The following is a 23108-nucleotide window of genomic DNA, read 5'->3' on the forward strand; positions in this document are numbered from 1 at the left end:
GCCTCTTGGCTAATTTCCAGGCTTTAGGTCTCAGCCAAGACCTAAAATGAAAGCGGCTTATTTTCTTCTGCACAGTGGCATGGCCACAGTATAAATTAGATAATCAATCTCAGCAGCCTGCAGAGGGCACTCTAGACTTTAACATCCTCACAGACCTGACCAACTTCTGCAGGAAACTAGGCAAACAGTCCGAGGTACCCTACGCTCAGGACTTTTAGGACTTGTGCTCCCGCCCAGACCTCTGTGCCCAATGTTTGTTGGCCCAGGTCTTGCTCACGACATCTTCTTCCTCAGGCCAGAAGAAGAACAATCTCCCCTCTTTCTCTGAGCCCCCTAATGCTTTTTTTCCGCCTCCCCTTCAGTCCCCCACTCAATCCCCCCCTTACTCTGACCCCTCGCTGTCTCTGTCTGCGCCACCCCTTCTCTCCACTCCTCCTGTGTCCCCACCAAACCTGACAGACCCTGTCTCTCCTACCTCCTCCTCCTGCTCGCCTGCCTCAGCCCATACCTGGTCCAGGACCTACCTCCTGTGCCCCTTGCAGGAAGTGACAGGCACAAAGGAATAGTCCGGGTCCATATGCCATTTTTGCTGGCAGACCTGTCTAAGATTGAAGAGTATGCAGGCTCTTTCTTGGCCAACCCCACCCTGTATATCAAAGAGTTCAGATACCTATGCCAGACGTATGACCTCACCTGGCATCATCTCCATGTTGTTATGACCTCAACCCTGTCCTCTGAGGAACAGGAGCGTATCCTAGTGACAACCGGGCAGCATGCTGACCAGGTTCATTTAACTGACCCCGTCATGCCAGTCGGCACCAAGGCAGTGCCCTTGGCCGAGCCCAGCTAGGACTACCAGGTTAGGCAGGGCAGGCCGCCGCCACCAAGACATGATGGTCCAGTGCCTTCTTGCCGGCATGCAGGCAGCCTCCAATAAGTTGGTCAACTTTAATAAATTAAAGGAGATCGCCCAAGGCTCAAATGAAAATCCGGCCATTTTTCTTAACTGACTGACTGAGGTACTCATTCAGTACACCCGCCTTGACCCTGCCTCCCCTGCAGGAAGGACTGTCTTGCCCACCTACTTTATTTCTCAGTTGGCTCCAGATATCCGAAAAAATAAATTAAAAAAGGTGGAGGACGGCCCTCAAACTCCCATCCAGGATTTAGTCAAACTGGCCTTCAAGGTCTACAACTCCAGGAAGGAAGCATCTGAGGCCCAGCGACAGGCCAGGTTAAAACAGAAGGTACAACTCCAAACCCAGGCCTTGGTAGCAGCCCTGAGGCTGGCTGGCTCCAGGAGCTCTCAGAGAAGAGGTACTCCCCAAGCGCCACTTGGTGCCTGCTTCAAGTGCGGCAATGAAGGCCACTGGGCCAAGCAGTGCCCCCACCCGGAGGAACCAACTCTCCCTTGTCCGAGCTGTAGGCAGATGGGCCACTGGAAGTCAGACTGCCCCAACCTGAGGACAGTCGCTACGCCTCCACGTAACGACTCTCCTCTGGGTCCTGGAGGTGCCTTCCATCTCCTCACCGACGAAGATGAAAAGATCCAGGCTGGAAAATCCCTCCTACTCTCGCCGAGCCCAAAGTTATGCTCCAGGCAGCAGGTAAGTCCATATCCTTCCTTATGGACACAGGAGGCTGCCTACTCTGTTTTGCCTTCCTCCAGTGGCCCCAGCCATTCCTCCGCTGTCACGGTCATAGGAATTGATGGCACTCCCTCCACCTACCGCCAGGCTCCTCCTCTGTCTTGCCGCCTGGATGGCTCCCTCTTCTCTCACTCATATCTTATCATTCCTTCGTGCCCAGTCCCCTTGTTAGGACGAGACCTCCTCTCCAAGCTAAAGGCCTCAGTTCACTTCTGGCCCAACCCCTTCTCGCACCTCATGCTCCTCTTTCCTCTCCTCTCAGCTAATAAACCTCGTCAGGCTGATAACTCACTCCTGGTTTTCAGTCCCCAGGACTCCACCAGAGAAACCTTGGATCGGGGCCCTCATTTAGGTTGTGGCAGTCATCTACAGCTGGTTAGGTCCTACCCTTTCTAAGCTCCTTACTAATCATTGGCTTCTTGCTACTCATAGCACCCTGTGTCCTCTGCTTCGTCCAGGACCGCATAAAGGAAGTCTCCCAGGTCACTTTCATTCAGATGCTACTCCATCGCTATACCCAAGTTCCGACCTCCGAAGAACCCCACAACGACCTATATCAGCAGGAAGCAGCCAGATGAATACGTTGCCTCCTTTTCTTATTAGAAAGAGGTCAGAATGTTAGGCAGGAATCTAGATGCAACATGGCTGTATCACCTAGCATGGCTGGCCCTTTGTTAGGACTCCCCGCCCTTCAATTCCTGCTAAGACTTTCAGCGTGCAAAAAAAACCTGTGCCTGCCAAAAAACCGCCACTCTGTGCAAGCTTCTGGACACGTCATTCCTCAGAGATTGAAACCTAACTCAGGAAAACCGAAACCTACAAATCCCGCCTACCTTGCCCTATAAAAGGCCCCCGGTACCCACCCCAAGAGCGACTGCCTCAGCCCTCCTCCTAGGGGACCAGTGAACCTCGCCCACAAGCCCAATAAAGGCTACCTCTGTTCTCATCTGCCTCATATCTTCTTGCTCGGCTCCCCATTACGTTACACTGACTTTGTTCCTTCTGGTGGGTTTGTGGTCTCACTGGCCTCAGGAGTGAAGCTGCAGACCTTCGCAGTGAGTGTTACAATTCATAAAGGTGGCACATCCATAGTTGTTCTTTCCTCCCGGTGGGTTCGTAGTCTCACTGGCTGCAGGAGTGGAGCTGCAGACTTCTGCTGTGAGTGTTACAGCTCATAAAGGTGTTGTGGACCCAAAGAGTGGGCAGCAGCAAGATGTATTGCAAAGAGCGAAAGAATAAACATTCCCCAGCATGGAAGGGGACCAGAGCAGGTGGCCACTGCTGGCTCAGGCAGCCCACTTTTATTCCCTTATCTGACCCCACCCACATTCTGTTGACTGGTCCGTTTTACAGAAAGCTGATTGGTCTGTTTTGACAGGGTGCTGATTGGTGCATTTACAAACCTTGAGCTAGACACAGCACTGATTGGTGCATTTATAATCCTTTAGCTAGACATAAAAGTTCTCCAAGTCCCCAGCAGATTAGCTAGATAGAGAGTGCTGATTGGTGCATCCACAAACCCTGAGCGAGGTACAGAGTGCTGATTGGTGCATATATAATCCTCCAGCTAGACATAAAACTTTTCCAAGTCCCCACCGGACTCAGGAGCCCAGCTGGCTTCCCCTAGTGGATCCCGTGCTGGGACCACAGGCGGACCTGTCTGCCAGTCTGGCGCTGAGCCCCTGTACTCCTCAGCCCTTGGGTGGTTGATGGGACTGGGTGCCACGGGGCAGGGGGCGGCACCCATAGGGGAGGCTTGGGCTGTGTGGGAGACCACCAGAGGGGAGTTGGGGGGGCTAAAGAAGTCAGTTCCATTCCTGACTTCTTTAGCGCTGTGAGGCAATTAAAACCCTGTTGTTGACTTCAGTTAGCTTGAACTGGATTTCTGACACTTGAACAGAATTATTTATTCTGTGGGGGAAGCAATTCACAATGGATGTACAATTGGACAGGAAGATCTCAAAGTTCTCACCAAACTCTACAACCTCTTGCTTCCAAATGTGCTTAAAAAAACTAGGTAAAATAAAAAAAATCAAAATATTGTCATTATAACACTGCACTTTGTGTGACTTTTCTGAAACGGGATACATGTAACACAGTTATGCTATAAAGTCACTGCTGAAGAAAAGGATACAATGTCAAACACAGACGAACCTAAGCTTTTGTTTGCTATGGAAGATATCTCAATTATCAGTAGAAGCTATAAAAATAAGCATCCATAAACCAGCTTCTAAATAAATAAATACTCAAAGTCCAGCAGCTATCCCTGAGAGTCCTAAAAATATCTTGAAATTTCCTGAAAAAATTGCTCCAAATGATTCATTTAACTTCTATGTTCCCAATTAATGTTTCTTTTACCTCATTTCTTAAAAAAATTCTAGAATTCTATCTCAGAATTTACAAAATGTTATATATGTGGATACTATGTTGTCCAATTCAATAAACACACTGAAAAATATCATACTATTGCTCTTATAAGTATATTTTTATATGTGATTTGAGAATTGATAAGATAGTTTATTTCTAGCCATTTATAAAATAAAACAAAAATATTCATCAGACACTTGTCGTGGAACATAACTTCCTGTTATAATATTGTTTCTATGGGGACATCAGATCTGAGATCCGTCATTTCAACCTATAATGCCTTTTCCAGGAATGGAAACATAAAAATATTTGAAAGATAGTTATAAAATATTACTTTTAAAACACAATTTTTGAAAGCATAAGATACTACATTCTAATTGAAATTAAAAACACCACCACTGTGAACACATTGAACAAATAATCAATAGATCTTGATACCTTGAATGTTGTCCCCAGTCATCTAATGGATCACCCTTGAGATAATTAGCCCAAGAGTTTAAGTTGGATGTGAAGGATCATGATATTAATTAAATATGTACTTGTAAGATTTGTAAAGCAAAACATTATCCACACTAACAGAGCAGTTCTTGTTCTTTGTGCAATGTGGAATAAAGCTGCTTTTTATCATAAAGAAAAGACACTGGACAAAAGATTTTGTTTCAAAAGAAGATTGGTTGTAGTGAGCAGGTTGATCACTTTTGCAGCCCTTTCCCATTTAATAATAAAAATTTCAGTTTAGTTAAGATATCTTAAGTTTAAGCACACAGCCAAGCCTTGTATATACCTGCCCAAACGCACATTTCCTAAGATAGGCAATACTTGACTTAAGTTAACCAGTATATTCCATACTCATGAGCAGCATAGGGGCAGATGTGTTGTAAACATTCCAATCATGAGGAATCTCAGAGTTTTCTTGGAGTGTTAAGGCAAAGCATTCTCTCTTCCTCTGCATGCTATAGTGTGTGAAATGTGAAAACTAGAGCCACCTTGAGAAATGTTGCCTGAAGTTTAAACCAACATGCGCAATTAAGATTACACACATACACACGCGTGCACACACACACACACACACACACACCAGGACACTGAAATAAACTCTAAACTGTCACTGAAATGTACCCTATCTTTTGACTTCCATTGATGAGCCAACATATTCTCTGTTGTTGGAGCAGTCTGAGTCAGATTTTCCATAGCTGAATTCATTTTATCAGATACAGTCACGATTAGTAAATTATGCATATTATGTTACTAGTATCTTTACCTCCAGTGTTTAAAGAAATCTGTAAATGAATGATAAATTATTGATATTAAAACAAAATTTAAAGTGTATCAACAAAATGAAAAAATAGTTAAATCTAATTAACCAGAAAGTCGAGGATGAAAGGAATTGATTTTTCGAAATGTTCGTTGTGTTATGTTCACACAGGTTACAAATAATATGATAATAATATTCCTATGCAAAATCCCCAGGAAGCATCCATGTATTTAAAGAGAAAGAACAGCTTACTTCAACTGATCATGAAATTCTTCTAATTTAAGGACTAGTCGTAATGTCTAAGAACACTCAAAGTGGCCCTTGCTATAATGAATGGGACTCCTTAGACACTTCTCAAAGAAAAGGGTTGCCTGGCCTTGGAACAAAAGAAGAAAATACAGATTCACTCAAAACAATAGTCTCTTAGAGTTTCAAGAGTAGAAATATATTAAAATAGTATATAGATTTAAATTTTGCTGAAATTACTAATATTGAAATGAGACAGGTCAGAGTAAATTATGACAGTCATGCAAGAAGAATTATTCATGTTTAAGCCTCAGAAGTATATTTAGCATCCCTTTTGGTATAAATGGTCTCTTGATCACTAAGAAACTGGGATACATATCTTATCTCCCAAATATAAGCAGACATCATAGTATAGCAGAATATGCCCTTTCTATTTTCTGCATCTATGATAAAGAAATCTCTCCCTGTAATCTCTGCTCTTCCAAGAGAGTATAAGTAAAAAGTTCCTCTCCTTCCTGCACCTCTTACAGGCTTTAACCCCTCCCCGTAATACAGTAGTGACTTATTCTCTAATCCATAGAAAAGCTAGTATTTGGACCATTGCTGAACCTATCTTACCTCAATTTGTTCAGAACCCTTAAAGGTCAACTTAGAGGTCAAGTCACATCTTCAAATTCCAACAGAGAATGTATATGTGTTGTGAGAAGTCAGGGACCCCAAACAGAGGGACCGACTGAAGCCGTGGCAGAAGAACATAAATTGTGAAGATTTCATGGACATTTATTAGTTCCCCAAATTAATACTTTTATAATTTCTTATACTGGTATTTACTTCAATCTCTGAACATAAATTGTGAAGATTTCATGGACACTTATCACTTCCCCAATCAATATCATTGTGATTTCCTATGCCTGTCTTTACTCTCTTAATCCTGTCATCTTCTTTGTAAGCTGAGGAGGATGAATGTTGCCTCAGGATCCTGTGATGATTGTGTCAACTGCACAAATTGTTTGTAGAGCATGTGTGTTTGAACAATATGAAATCTGGGTGTCTTAAAAAAAGTACAGGATAACAGCAATGTTCAGGGAACAAGGGAGGTAACTTTGAACTGCCTGCCGGTGAGCCAGATGGAACACAACCATATTTCTCCACTTTCAGAAGCAAATAGGAGAAATATTGCTGAATTCTTTTTCTCAGCAAGGAACATCCCTGAGAAAGAGAATGCTCCCTGAAGGTAGGCTTATAGACGGTCCCTTTAAGGCGTGCTGCCTTTTACAGTCTAAGCGGAAGGGAGGAAATAAGCCCCAGTCTCCTGTAGTGCTCCCAGGCTTATTAGGAGGAGGAAAATTCCTGCCTAATAAATTTTGTCCAGACAGGTTGTCTGCTCTCAAACCCCGTTTCCTGATAAGATGTTATCAATGACAATGAGTGCCCAAAACTTCATTAGCAATTTTAATTCCGCCCCATCTTGTGGTCCTGTGATCTCACCCTGCCTCCATTTGCTTTGTTATTTAATTACCTTGTGAAATATGTGATCTCTGTGACCCACACCCTATTCGTGCACTCCCTCCCCTTTTGAAAACCGCTAATAAAAACTTGCTGGTTTTACGGCTCAGGTAACATCACGGATCCTGCCGACATGTGATGTCTCCCTCGGACATCCAGCTTTAAACTTCTCTCTCTTGTGCTCTTTCCCTTTATTTATCAAACCAGCCGAGACACTTAGGAAATAGAAAAGAACCCATGTTAAACATTGGGAACGGGTTCTCCCGATATATATGTACTTTGAACCACTTAAAACTTGTATTTATATGCTCATATTTTAAGTACTGAATGAATACTTTTTGATGAGTAATAATTTCACTAGAGAAAAAAGAGATTTCAAAAAGGAACACTGATAGAGCTAGATGATTACTTATAGGGAAAAAGGATAGATGTAAAATAATGTCTAAAGAGAAGAGTAGGAATGTGGCTGGATTATAATGTAATAATACTATGCTTTATCTTTGTCATCACATTAATAGTGTTAAAATTGTACCCTAGGCATACACTTTGTCATTAGATTTTGATTTGGATTATTACAGCAGCGTCTGTGTGTTAACTGCTTACACTGGTTCACATATTTAAATCTATGCAAATATCTCATTTAATCCTCACTACACTCCATTTGACAGATAAAATTGTGAAGAATAGTGATACAAATATCTGCAAATTCTAGAGCACTAGTGGGAGATTAAATATAATAATTATTTTTCAATGCATAGGTTTTCACTATAAATTATACATTTTACTACTTAACATGAACTTATGATCTCCTATGAAAAGGAATTTTCAGGGTTATCAAGTTTCCTAGGAAAAATAGGCCAAAGTACTCTTAAAGCTTTAAATAAAAAGACCCCTAGAAACTGTGACATTTTTAATGAAAACACATTATTTAATAGGGTTTTTATTAGATTTTTATTATAACATTTGAAAAACAATGAACATATAATTGAGTAAAACCATTCACTGTACTTTTCCCAAGAAGCAGTGAACATAATCCATAGTATGTCTTTGTGCTTGTTTTAGTATTTGGATTATATTTGAGAAAATAAATAATATTGAATCACAAAATGACATATCTTGATTGAGTCATTAAGTTTTCAGTTAGACTAGCAAAGAAATAAAAATCTCTTTCAGATTCATCAGAATTTTTCTGCATAATTTTTCAATCCTGAGTCCACAAAGCACAACAGCATTTTCCATAAAGTTATGGTTGAAAGGTTATGTTTAATTTACTTTTTTCCAAAAATTATTGTAAAATAATACCATTTTATCCTATAGTCTCATAGTGCCCTATCTTCAATTCATTGCACTTCACTTATGGCATTCCTCCATTCTTTTTGTGTTTCCCTCTTCCTCTCTATTTATCCAAAACTTACGCATTTGTAAAGTCCATTATTTATCATGCCTAGAAAAGTTACTTAATAATTCATGCTAAGAACTACTCTTTTACATTTTATATCACCAATATTAATAGTTTTTCGCATATTAGCACCATTGTTCACAAATTAATGTGTATTTTATAATCATAAAAAATTTAAGTTATATGAGGATATTGATTTTTTAATTAATCCTACCACAAAACGTAACATTTTTAGGTTGTAATAGATATATGTTTACTAAATTGAATAAATTGCTTCCATGAGATAGGTGGGTCCAACCAGAGTGCATCTATTCAAACCTTCCTTAAGATACAACAAGTTCCCATGACTCGTGTTATTGTAGAATGATAGATGTGAATGCAAATCTTTTCTCTCATCTTTTGCATAACTTCAAGGAAATTCCTGTGGCAAACTCATGGATCAGATAACTGAGAAGATTCTATTATTGCTGTAATTACAATTCTATTATTGCTGAGGTTCTATTTTATCTAAACACTTTGTTACATCTTGATGAAGGTCTGAGGCATTTCTTATAATACCAATGAACTAATATACAGGGAAGGCTCCTATTCCCGACAGCTGATCATGAGACAAACAAGATAAGATAAAAATGCTCCTATCATTTATTATAAAACAATAGCTAAATTCATATAATGCAGACATGATTATTTTGCTTTTCCAGTTTAGAATTGAAAACCACTATGGTTTTCCCATTTGAATATATAATATATGTCCTCCCTCTCACATAAGGACATCTGAATGGATGAGGAAGAACACTCTTCCAACGATGACCAATCCATCAATTGATTGAATCAATCAGATAGTCTCTTCTGACAAACTGGAGACAAAGATTCTGAAAAGATAAGAAGATAGTTAAGACAGAGAAAAATGCTAAAACCAATCTATTATCAAAATATGATGGTCCACCTTTTTTCTTTCTGATGCCCTAATCGGCTTTTATTTTATTAATATGTGCTTAATAAATCTCACTTTACTTGGGCAAATTTGAGCAGGCTTATGGTCATTGAAATTAAACAAGACCCAGATATCAGTATTTATTACTTGTGTTGGAATTGCAATACATTCTCAGAGAAAACATAAAGAATGTAGAATTACTTTTGGGTCAAGCTGGCCTTACGTCTTAAATCGGGGAATAAGAAGTTTTCATCTGTCGTCACTCGACACTATATGACCACTAAGGTTGTAAAATTGGGGAACCAAATACTTTCTTCTATAGGATAGTCCAAATGGCTTAGTAATACAGAAATATGTGGGTTAGATAAGTACTTATCAAAATACTAGGCAAGATTTTGAGAAAATAATTAATTTAATTGCTGGATTGGCAGTATTAGCACACAAAAAGAAACACACCCATTCCTCAGTAAGAAGCCTTTACTACCTGTAATCAACATGTTGAGATCTCTAAAAAAACAAGTTCAGAAAGAGGTTCACATCATTTCTAAATTTTTCCCAACATTTTTTGTTATGACAGCTTTAAACATACAGGAATATTATAGGAATTATACTGTAATATCTGTATACCTGATGTCTAGATTCAGTAATTGTTAAATTTTAACTATATTATATACATGTTATGTACTCAATTGTTTTAGCACATCTTGTTTTATACATTTGCTCATAGGTTTCAGACGTCAGATTTCTTTTTCTCTAAATCCTTCATGTTGCATTTTCTAAGAATAAGATATTTGCCTATATAAAGGTCATTTGCAAACCTAATAAAATTAGCAGTAATTTCCTAAAATCATCTAATATCCAGTTCTTACTCAAAAATTTTCAAACCTAATAATTTAGCATGAGGCTCATAGAACTAAGAAAAATAAATAATAAAATTCGTAACTATGATAGAAAAAAGAGACTCACATAAGTAGCTTATTTGTCAAGGTAGAAAACATTGGAAAGTAGAAAATATTTTGAAATGTATATATTGCAAAAAAGTACGTTTAAATCAGTTACTTAAAAATGTTTGTAAAAAGTTAAAACAGCTAATTAATGCTCCCCCAAATTGAAAATGGAAATAATAAAAATAAAAAAGATTAAAAAATTGAAAAAGGAAATAACAAATATTATTTTAAAAAGAGCAGAATTTCATGAACTAGAAAGTCAACAAATGAGAAAACATAATTTACAAGTCCAATTTTTCTTTTTTTAAAAAATTAACATTCACAATCCCATAAAACTGGACTAAAAATAGGTATTAAAAGGGCACAAATATTAACAATGAAAAGGATAAAAACATTACATCAACAAAAATGAAAAGAAAATGAGTATGGTAGATTGACTGCAAAAATGGCCTCTATGCTTTTCCCCTCTATCTTTTCTTTAACAATGTGACTTTGCAGGTCCTCCTATAGAAAGGTTGATTCTACTTCCACATCCTTTGAAGTTGGTCTTGTAGTTTTCTTGACTGACAAAATGTGGTGTAAAATGCTGATGTGTGAGTTCTAAGCAAAGGTCTCAAAAGGCCTTCCACGCTTCTACTCTCTCTCCCTCTTTCTGTTAGGCCCCTACTTTCTCCTTATGAACAAGCTCAAGTTGGTCCACATGGATGAGAAACCATGTGAAGCAGAGCCATTCAAGCAATAAAGGCATAGCAGAGGCTCCAGAAATGTAAGAGGGCACAGCCAAGAAAAGCAGTGCTGCTCAGCTTAACACAATGACTGCTGCTGCATAAATGATCCCTCCAAGTCCAGCTCAGACTAAAGAACTGTGCCATGTTGCCAAGCAGAAAACACAAATTCAAGAAAAATAAATTAAATAAATAAATAAGTAAACATGTAATAGTGAAAAGGGAGAAAGAAAATTTTCACTATTTTCACATAAATTGATGTCTTCACACAGAAAATCCAAACAAATCTACATTTAAACTAAAATTAATGAATTTATGTAGTTCATCAGATCAAAAAACAAAAATGAAAACAAAAAAACACCCATCCACACAAAGCAGTATATATTGTTTTAAGCCGGTAAATCTTAAGGTAGTTTGTTTCACAGGGTGACTGTGGGAATATATAATCAAAAAAATCAGAATATTATAAAAAAATTTATGCCAATAAATAGAAAAAATTAAATAAAATTCTAAGAAAAAACACAGATTTCCAAAACTGATAGAAGAAATAAAAAACCCAATTAGAATGAAATTTTGAAACCTATTAGAATTGAATCTAATTAAAACAATTATCTGAATAAAATTCCATATCCAGAAGAAACTCCATATGAAAACCTTTAAACAAATAATAAATTATACCAGTCCTAAATAGCCACTTTTATAAACTGAGAATATACCACATTATTTTTATGAGTCCTGCATAACCTTGATACCAACATCCTAAAAATATAATATCTTTCATGACTAGGTACAATGATAAACAAAATATTATCAAGAAAAATTTATCAATTAATAAAAATACACTGTGTAATTTTAAAAAAATGAATTGATTCCAGGACTTCAGGGGTGACTTTAAACTTTTAGATCAATTAATACAATTTTCTAAATTAACAAAAAAGGAGAATTATCATAATCATCTCAAAACCCATTTGTAATATTAAATAACAGAAAACTAAAAATAAAATAGAATTTTCTTAGTCTGAAACAAGGCATTTATTTTCAAAATGAAAAGAAATATCAGATTTAATGGTGAAATAAAGGAAGATATATTCTAGTCTGAAACAAGGCATTTATTTTAAAAATGAAAAGAAATATCAGATTTAATGGTGAAATAAGGGAAGATATATGACTTCTGTAATGACATAAGGATATCTCCTATGACCCGTTAATAATTATCTGGCAAAGCCTGACCTGTACAATAAGCCAAATGATTATATTGCAGAGATAAAAATCAACTTATGTGCAGACATGATTTTTTTTCATAGAAAATTTAAAAAAATTACTTCAAATTATTGGGATTAGTTAATTGAGCTGATCACTCTACTGGATATGAAGCTAGTATAAAAATAAATTGTAGTTACATATATACTAGCAAAAAAAAATTAGAAAGTTTTTTTTTTTTTTTTTAATGATACCATTTATAATGGCGTGGATCTAATGAAGGCTAAGTCGAAACTTCAAGTAGAAAATAAACCATTGTTAAGAGATGTTAGAACAGATAAAATAAATTGGGATGTACTATATTTATAAATTAGAAGACAATTCTCTTATATATATAGATGCAACATAATCCCAATAAAAATGGTAGTGTTTTTTATAGGGGATGGGAAATGACAAGCTGATTCTAAAAGTTATGTAGAAACACAAAGCAGGAAATAATAAAGTCAATCTCGAATAATTACAAATCAGAGATTTTATACTACTAGCTAAAAATCATCTTATAACACTTTACTAAGTAAACAGTGTGGATTGAAACAAGGGTTGATAAATAGACCAGTGGAACAGAATACAGGGTTTACAAACAAACCCACAAAAATGGACAAACCTAATCTATGACAAAGGAGAAACTGTAGAGCCATAGAGGAAGCTTCATCTTCTCAATAAATAATGCCACCTAAACTGGATATATATATATAAAAATAATGTTGGCACCTGTCAGACCATATGCAAGATTTCATTTTAGATGGCTTGAATTTCTAAATATAAATAAAAAGTTAAAATGCTTTTGGAAGACTTTGAAGAAAAATTTTCCCAAGATTGCAGTAAATTCTCAAAAAAAAAAAAAAAGTCAAAATTTTTTTTGTAGGTGCATGTACAGGCTTGTTACATGGGTATGTTGCATGATGTTGAGGTTTGCAGTCCAAATGATCCTGTGTCCCAGACAGTGAGGATACTACTCATCAGTATTTCAATCCTGTTAGCCCTCGTAATCTATTGTTCCATCTTTATGTCCATGAGTACACAATGTTTAGCTCCCACTTTTAAATGAGACCACCTGTTGTTTGGTTTACTGTTCTTCTGTTAGTACACTTAGGATAATGGCTTCCAGCTGCATCCATGCTGTTGCCTCAAAGTACATGATTTTGTTCTCTTTCATGGCAGCATAGGATACCATGGTCTATATCTACCACATTTTTTTAAATCCATTCCCCTTTTGATAATCACCTTGGTTGATTCCATGTCTTCACTATGGTGAACAGTGCTGTCATAAACATACAAGTACATGTGTCCTTTTGATAAGAATTTATTTTCTTTTGTATATATAACCAGTAATGGGATTGCTGGGTAGAATGGTATTTGTCTTTTATGTTCTTTGAGAAATCTCCAAACTGCTTTCAACAGGTGCTAAACTAAATTACATTCCCATTAACAGTGTATAAGCATTCCCTTTCCTCTGTAGCCTCATGAGCCCCTGTTGTTTTTTCTTTTTAATAATAATCATTCTCAGTGGTGTGAGATGTTTTCTCACTTTGGCTTTTATTTGCATTTATCTGATGATTAGTGATGTTGAGCATTTTTTTCATATGTTTAGAAACTTAAACAATTCAACAAGCAAAAAACCAATAACCTCACTAAAAAGTGGGCAAAAGGCATGAACAGACACTTCTCAAAAGATCACAGCAAATTTTGATTGTGTTCCATTTATATCCCCCAGCCCTCATCTGAATACACCTACTTGTATTATGGACTGGTTCTGTACGTGCAGATAACTTTTCACGTCAAGCATTGAGCTTGTCTTCTCTGTGTCAGGATTTTCTCTGGCAATATTGCTTGAGGCAGTGATTCTACTCCTGCTATTTTGGTTCTTCTTGGCTAGGAACAATAATATTTGAATCAGCACACCGTCTATGTTTTACTGATATTATTTTCCAATTTTCCCAGTCAGTATAAGCTAATTAGCTTCATAAAGGTTTGTATTGTAGCGAACACACTATACTTCTTAGGAAATATACTATTTTTTGAATTCTGCAGAAAACAGATATTGTTAACTTTCCCCCTGTTGGTGATGATAAATTTGATTACTTCACTAAGGCAGTAACCACCAAATGTTCTCCATTATTTTTTAAAATATTTTTCAAATTGCAAATAATCTGGAAGTGACATTTAATGATCACGTGAATCCTCTTCTCCAAAATAATTCCTCTTTAATTTTAGGTGAATGATAATTTTTGCCTGAGTCAATCATTTCATTAACAGTTGAAAAATGTCATATTAAAAAGAATTTATTAGCTAATGTTGTTCTTTAAAAACATTTTCCTCACCACTTGGGATTCACTGTATCTTCTCATTACACAAAGTAAATGTCTGGTTTCCATTTAATTATCAATTTTTAGAGTAAGAAATTGGTGTTGTAACCACTTCTGAAGATGAATATTTGTTATATTAATTTGATTTTATTATTCTTGCTTTTTTTTTTTTTAAAGAAAATCATGGCTTTCTTTTTCTTATTCTTTGGGGGACAGGGTCTCACTCTATCGCACAGGCTAGAGTGCCGATCATAGCTCACTGCAGCATTGAATGCCCAAACTTAAGCAGTCCTTCCACCTGAGGGTCCTGAAGAGCTTGTGACTTTTTATTTCTTCAACCTTTCCTTCTCTGTCTCTCTCTCCATTCTGTCCTTCTTTTATTCACTTGATTCTTTTTTTTAACTTTTAATTTCAGAGGTACATGTGCAGGTTTGTTACACAGGTAAATTGTCATGGGAGTGAGTTGTAGACATTATTTTATCACCCAGGTATTAAGCCTAGTAACCATTAGTGATTTTTCCTGATCTCCCTCCTCTCACCCTCCACCCTCTTATAGGCCCCAGTGTGTGTTGTTCCCTTCTACGTGTCCATGTGTTCTTATCATTTAGCTACCACTTAAAAGTGAAGACATGCAATATTTGGTTTTCTGTTTGTATGTTTGTTGCTAGGGAGAACAGAATCCAGCTCCATCCATGTCCCTGCAAAAGACGTTATCTCATTCTTTTTTATGGTTGCATAGTGTTCCTTGGTGTATACGTACCATATTTTTTTTATTCAATCTATCATTGATGGACATTTAGGTCGATTCCATGTATTTGCTTTTGTGAATATTGCTGCCATGAACATACATGTGCATGTGTCTTTACAGTATAATAGAATTATTTATATTCCTTTAGGTATATACCCAGTAATATAATTGTTAAGTCAAATAGTATTTCTGCGTTTAGGTCTTTGGGAAATCACCACACTGTCTTCCACAATGGTTGAACTAATTTACATTCCCACCAACATTGTATATGTATTTATTTTTCTCCACAAGCTTGCCAGCATCTGTTTATTTTTCCTTTTTGCTTCTTAATAGTAGCCATTCTGACTGTTGTGAAATGGTATCAAATTGTGGCTCTGGTTTACCTTACTCTAATAAGCAATGATATTGAGCATTTTTTCATATGAGTTGGCTATATGTATATCTTCTTTTGAAAAGTGTCTGTTCATGTCCTTTGCTCACATTTTTTTTTCTTGTAAATTTGAGTTCCTTGTAGATGCAAATATTAGACCTTTGTCAAACGCATAGTTTGCAAAAATTTTCTCCAATTTTATAGGCTGTTTACTAAGTTGATGCTTTCTTTTGTTTTGCAGAAGCTCTTTAGTTTGATTAGATCACATTTGTCAATTTTTGCTCTTGTTGCAATTGCTTTTGGCATTTTCCTCATGAATCCTTTGCCTGTGCCTAAGTCCTTAAAGGTATTGCTTTCCAGAGTTTTCATAGTTTGTGGTTTTACATTTAAGTCTTCAACCCATCTTGAGTTAATTTTTGTATATGGTATAAGGAAGGGATCCAGTTTCAATCTTCTGCATATGACTAGCCGGTTATCTCAGCACCACTTACTGAATAGGGAATTCTTTCCCTGTTGTTTGTTCTTATCAGGTTTTTTGAAGATCAGATAGTTGTAGGGGTGCGGTCTTATTTCTGGGTTCTCAATTCTGTTTCATCAGTCTATGTGTCTGTTTCTGTACAAGTACTATGTTGTTTTGGTTACTGTAGTCCTCTAGTATAGTTTGAAGTTGAGTAGTGTGATGCCTCCAGCATTGTTCTTTTTGCTTAGGATTGCTTTAGCTATTCATGCTCTTTTGTTTTTATCCCATCTGAATTTTAAAATAGTTTTTTCCAGTTCTGTGAAGAATGTCAACGGTAGCGTAATAGAAATAACATTGAATCTATAAATTGCTTCTGGCAGTATAGCCATTTGAATGATTTTGATTCTGTGTCTAACTAAAATCTTGTATCCTTTGACCAATATCTTTCATCTCAATCTTCCACCTTCCCCCGATCCCTGGTAACCACCATGACACTCTCTGTTTCCAAAAGTTCAAAGTTTTTTCATTCCATGTATAAGTGACATCATACATTACTATCCTAGCTTATTTCACTTAGCGTAATGTTCTTCATGTTTATCCACTCTGTTGCAAATTGCACGATTTTCTTTTCTAAGCTAAATAATGTGCCATTTTTGTGTTCATGTGTATACATATACAAATGTATACAATATTTTCTTTTTACATTCATTGATTGATGTTAATTCCATATCTTGGCTGTTGGTAAACAATTTCATAATTAACATGGAAGTGCAGTTATCTCTTTGACATATTTTATAAATATTATGAGTTAATATGAAAGTATCCAAATTAAATTAGTTATTACAGGTTGTTAGTTAATTTTCTTGAACTTATATTTGTATCTCTTTTCAATTACATTTAAACTTTAATTCCTAACAATATTAATATAATTACTTGTTTGCTTTATCCTATAATATTTATAAAATGATTTGAAATTGTATTATCAACATAAATATGAACAGTAACCTAATAAGTAAAGTGTAAGATTATTTTGCAGATTATTAAATGTACTATGTTACTAATATCAGAATTTGATTGATAAAAATCTGCTTCATGCAAGTGAGCACAGAAAAACAATCTGCAGAGAGAACAAATAAAAAGACAGTACAGAAAGAGAAGTGAAGACGTGAGACCATGTATCCCTAGATATCACAGAGAATATCCTTGGTTCATTTTTGATTGATATTTTTATGAGTCTTTGTTTCTAGATACCATGAAGCCTGTTGCTTGATTCATCTTTGGTTATTATGACATATATTTTAATATATTAAATATTTTAAGAATAAATATTTAATAATAAAAATGTTAATATTCCACCATGACCATACTTTATTTATTTATTTTTCACATGCTGTTTGTTTGTTTTTTTCTTGGAAGTAATAAATTCCTTGATAAATAAACAAATTCATTTAAAAGTTGATAAATCTAATAATTAGGGCTCTGATAAAACTAGCACAAAGCTCACAAGTAGGATAAATGGGTATTAGGTTTATTTAACACTATACCAATACTATCCTTTAAAATATTAGACATTTCCTATTTTCCCACACGATCCAAGAACTTATCTTCAAGGCTTACCTTGGCTCTTCGGTTTGAAGTAAGTTAATTACCAGAATTTTCTTCCTGCAAAAGATTTGGCCATTGAGGATATATCTTATGAGCAGAGGAGAATATTTTGGAAACTACACAATCGTGAAAAACTGTAGCTCGAATGCATTTGGCCTCTTATAGTTAATCCAAATAATTAAGAAATAAATATGCAAGAATCACTACAGGCATGAGCATCAAAATAGGTCTATTTCTAATGATACCAACTTAGCAGCAGGAGTCATTGGAAAATGACCAGAAATTTTTTGCTCTTTACCGTTTTCAGAAGAATAGAACTCTCTCAGCATTAAGTTTTTCATGGCAGTCAAAGTGAAAAGAAGAAGCAAAGGTTTTCTATATTTGCTTTATTCTATACCTATCTCATATGAGAATTTTAGCAAAGTTTTGTCTCTGGATTATAAAAACAGAAATCTGGTTGTGGTAGATAAGTGAGAATCTATATAAGAATATGTATAGTTATAGCAAAAATTAGTTGGTGATTTATAAACTTTACATACAGTTTGTCTAGAACTTTTATAGTAATCAGGACATTAATATTTTAGGAGTCAAAAAACCCACATAAAACAAATCTATTTTCAATAACTTTTAGTACCTCACGTGTTAACTTCTAATTGTTAATTTTACCTCAGTGTCCTACTAGGACTATTTCCTCATTTGTATGTAGTTTTATAAAGTTATTGGAATATTTTAGACTTGTATTTGAAGAAGTATTCTTTAGGATATTTTAAAATATGCATTGCTGAAAAAAAATTTAAAAGTACATGATAAGTGATATCTTTCAAATAAGTTTCAAGTTTTGATAGAAGCAAGTAGTTAGTGGCAAAAAAAAAGGACTTTCTTTCTATGACAATTCCAAAATTATATGTAAAGCCATGGACAATAATATTAGCTATTACCTGCACAAAATATGCCTTATTTCCCAAGTCCATCATTTATCTTTTATGGATCAATTTGTAACTTTATTCAATAAATTTTTTCCTTACTTTCAAACTGCTTACCTTACATTACCTTCTAGCAAATTGTGATAATATTGTTCAATCTTAAGGCAGATAGATTTAGAGTTAGAGTATCCTCATAATGTAATATTTCACTATTAAATTTTATATTAGCACCATATATATCAACTTTTTAAATAATGTAAAAAAGAACATTTTAATATATTATAACTATACAGAGTATATAAAATATAATCATATGATATGAGATTGATTATTTTTAAAGGAAATAACTATTTCATTGATAGAAAGAAGCAAATCGCATAGAGTCATTTTAGGATTAAGCACCTGCAATATATTCTGATATCCAAGAACAGAACTAGGCTGAAGCTAAAATGAAGCCTTGTGTGATCATTTTCAGCATTATAATTTTCTGCAAAATTTGAGTGATTTGCAAAACTGTGATAGATTTCCCTGAATAGGATGGTGGCAAAGGCTTTGTAGATTCAAAAATAGTTTTGCTGAGGCAATGAGAAGTAATATACTATCATATGAGAAGTTGGTTTACCAAGCTAAAAAAAAAAAAAAAAAAGCTGAGAAAATTTTTGCCTCTAAACATTGCAAAGCTCTACTTCCCTTATTTTTATTATTATTTTTCATTTTGCTTTTAATATCTCTCTACTGAGGAAAAATATAGTAAGTGTTGTCATTAAACAATAATAATTTTATGAATGTAGTTATAAAAAATTGTGAGTTTGTATTTCTGGAATGATTTGACAATGTTTCTAAACTGAAATATATAAATGTAGTCATCATTTAGCTTCCGCTTATACGTGAGAATATGCAGTATTTGGTTTTCTGCTCTTGTGTCACTGTGTTAAGGATAATGGCCTCCGTTATCCTTATTAAGGATATCTGGATGATGAAAAATTCTGTACAACAAACCATCATTACACAAGTTCACCTATGTAACAAACCTGTACATATGTCCCTGAACTTAAAATAAAAGTTAAAAAAAAAAAAACTAAATTAAGAAAAATATTTTTAGATGCTAGGCTTTTGAATATTTAACATAGGACAATATCTCATAAGCATGTTTTCACCTTCTCTGAAGTAATATTACCCTCTGTTTTTGCTAACCTTGAAAAAGTTACTTCATGTAAAATTTTAATATTTGTAGTTGTTTTTTATAGGATGATAAGACTCCTATCATAAGAATATCAGCTGCTTCATCATGGCCAGAACCAGAAGTCCCAAGTACAGGTAAATCATAACTTTCTTCAAAAGTTTATAGCTTAAACTATTTCTAACTTTTTTTATAATAATCGTCATATCTCATTTGAAAACTTTGAGTTCTGATATATTTTTTTTTCCTACAGTTCTTAGAAATTGTAGAAGGGAGCACAAGCTTCTCAACTGAACTAGAATTTCCATAAATAGCAAAGACTCTGAGCAAAACCTTATGCCTTAACCCGTTTAACTGTAGACCCAGTTGAAGCTTTCAGTCAATTACAGTTTTAATTTAAAGTAATAAAAATAACATCTTCCTAAAAATTAAATTGAGGCAACTAAATATTTTATGTCAGTTCTAGAATGATCATGAGATGTCATAATACTTGATCACTGACAATAGACACTGAATTTACATGTAAAACTTAGAGGCAAAAGCTTTCATATCCCATGATGTGTTCCCTCAGCCATGAAACTGAGACTTTTTAGAAACTGCAGTATAGAGATTTTGTGCTTATTAAGGAAGGCCAAAGTGTGATGATCTAATGAAATGTGACCCGTTTAGAGGGGAAACAGTCACCCTTTACAAATGGTGAAGGATTTAATAATTTATTTAAAATTTAGGAATATAAGGAATGTTAATAAGAATCTTACAATACATATTCATCAGGCTAAACTGCTTATGGTTGGGTGCCAGTAAGCAGATTCTTTTTTATGTGGCAGGAATTTGTTGTTGTAAACTATGTGCTGGAGAAAGAAGAGGTCACAAATGTACAATTAATATTTTTTTCCAGTTTAGGCCATAGGTTTTCTTGCTTGAATCCTTGAATGATTCAAGGATTCAGCAGTTTGGCTGTGGTTTGGGTTCTTAATTTCCTGCCAAACTTCTTGTTGTTCAGAACAGGCAAAAATACATCTATTTTGACTGTAATTATGCCAAGCATCTTTAACAGCCTATACACAAGACATAAAGAAAAAGTGAAAGGAAGATGCTTACTTAATTCAGCTGAAGACTTAATTAGGAACTCAATTCTATCATTTAATATTGTATTTTATTCTCATGTTTTTTTTTTTCTAATAGAAAATAATGGCATGCCAATTGTATATGATTATGGATAGCTATTTATGGAACCGGTTCTTGCGTCTACACTTAATTACATTTTGTTTGGAGGTTAACATTATATTACAACTGTAGCTTTTATTTCAATCTATTCTTACAGTTTTTCTTTCTCATTAGGACTTAGATTGCTGGTTTGTAGGATCTCTTGTTTATGATTTTTTCTATTTTTGTTTTCTATTTCTAGACCTGTTCCCTAGTGCATTATTCTCGATGACTTTAAAGTCATTTAGAGGTAGAAGAAAAGAAATAATTCATTTTTGCCATACGCTGAAGTCTTGATAAACAATGTATTCATATGTTAAATAAAAATATACTGTATATTTTGTGATTCCTAATGAATACATTTGATTTTTGTTTAGCTTGTCTTCTGTCTTTACCCTGGTATCTACCTATCCTGCTACAGGATCATAATTCCTAAAGCCTACCCATCTCAAGTCACACAAATATGCATTGAAATAATCATGGATATTCACCATAAACATGGAATTGTTCACTACGTTTCATGGCTTCATGTTGCTTCCTAATCTGCAACATAATTTAGAATCCTTCCTTTATTTACAAATATCATAGAACTAATGCATTTTATGTAACCAATAATAAGTCTCAAGAAAGATGAGACTAGATTCATGTTTCCATTAACACCCCTACTTGACAGCAGTATGGTTTCTGTAACGTCTAACACTATACCTGACCTAATCATTTTCATTATTTAGTGATCCCTTGCTAAGTATTTTACAAAGTTACTCTAAATTATATTGGATGAGTCTATTTAAATGAATAAATCACATAGTTACATTTTATTGTCATTTTATATTACCTAGGAATGAAGTCAATATTATACTTTATAAATTGAAAGCATGTCTTGCTATCATGTTACAATACGCCAACCAACAAATAGGTTCTTATTTTTATTCATGGGATTCTGTAACCAATAACTGGCTGGTAAAGAATGTGTCGAAATCAATCAAGTCGTAGATACACACTCAATGGATGGATAAGGAGAGGCACTAGGTCTGCTCATAAAATTGCACTTTACACCTAACAATAGAAGCTATTTTTTCATTAGAGTTCCAAATATCTCAGTGTTTGGGGAAGTCTCCAGGTAATATATGCAGTGAAGAACATTACTAGGCACTGGGAAACAATAGGCTTCCGTCAATCAACATATATTTGAATATGAACAGCTTTTAGGGAAGCTTTGGGTATTTTTTCTTTCACTGACATTGATGTTAATTAAGTATCATAATTTAATGAACCCCCAAGAAGATTGACATTTGTACAATTAATCTTCACCTGGCACACAAACCTGATCCTCTGAATCAGAATTTCAGACAACGGTACTGCCGTTGTGCACATACAATTCTGACACCGACTTGGCTTCTAAGTCTCCCATTATATTCCTAAGCATGGCAGCATAAAATAAATTAAGCTAGACAAGGCTTCAGACACAATTCTTGCTTTAGTCACTTGAGATGAGTATATAGAATGAGTAGGGACACCATCAACTCTGCTAAGGTTTACTAAAGATCCAGGGCAGCCATGGTGGGATAACAAAATAATAATTTATAAAGTGTCTTCCATTATATTTGCATATGTTTTTACATGCATTCTCATTTATTCTAGATTCCGGTTGAGGTATTTGCTTTTATCTACTCAAATTTACCGAGTAATTATCCCACTGGAGGACTCATTACTTCTGAATTTTTATTCCGCCTTTGTTTTGGGGGGCAAAATTCTCAGCTTTCTTAAAATAGTCACTGGCCAGGTAATAGAATCACAATGAATGGCTTACTCCAGTGTTTTTCAGCTTCTAGGGTGATGCACTGATGGGTTTTTTATAACAATTTGTTTAGGTGTAACTAGTATTTGTTTACTTATAGGATGGAATGGAGTAGACTAAAGTAGACCAGAATAGAATAGAACAGAATAGAGTGAATTGCACGTAGTAAAGCTAAGAGTTTTTCAGTTATATGCATGTGTGTGTGTGTGTGTGTGTGTGTGTGT

At 35.1% G+C, this 23108-nt stretch overlaps 1 long non-coding RNA gene across 1 annotated transcript in view; it reads right to left on the reverse strand.

Moving 5' to 3' along the window:
• Positions 1–12743: 12743 nt before the first annotated feature.
• The window catches only part of LOC105544642, a 29171-nt gene continuing 18806 nt past the window's right edge, over positions 12744–23108 (reverse strand). The window contains exons 4-5 of the long non-coding RNA XR_001006801.1: positions 17790–17834; positions 12744–14138 (exon numbers count right to left, since the gene is read on the reverse strand). This is a non-coding gene — a long non-coding RNA (uncharacterized LOC105544642). The remainder of the gene's footprint in view (positions 14139–17789; positions 17835–23108) is intronic.

Source organism: Mandrillus leucophaeus, unplaced genomic scaffold, assembly GCF_000951045.1.
Source record: "Mandrillus leucophaeus isolate KB7577 unplaced genomic scaffold, Mleu.le_1.0 Scaffold303, whole genome shotgun sequence".
Classification (NCBI taxonomy): Eukaryota; Metazoa; Chordata; class Mammalia; order Primates; family Cercopithecidae; genus Mandrillus; species Mandrillus leucophaeus.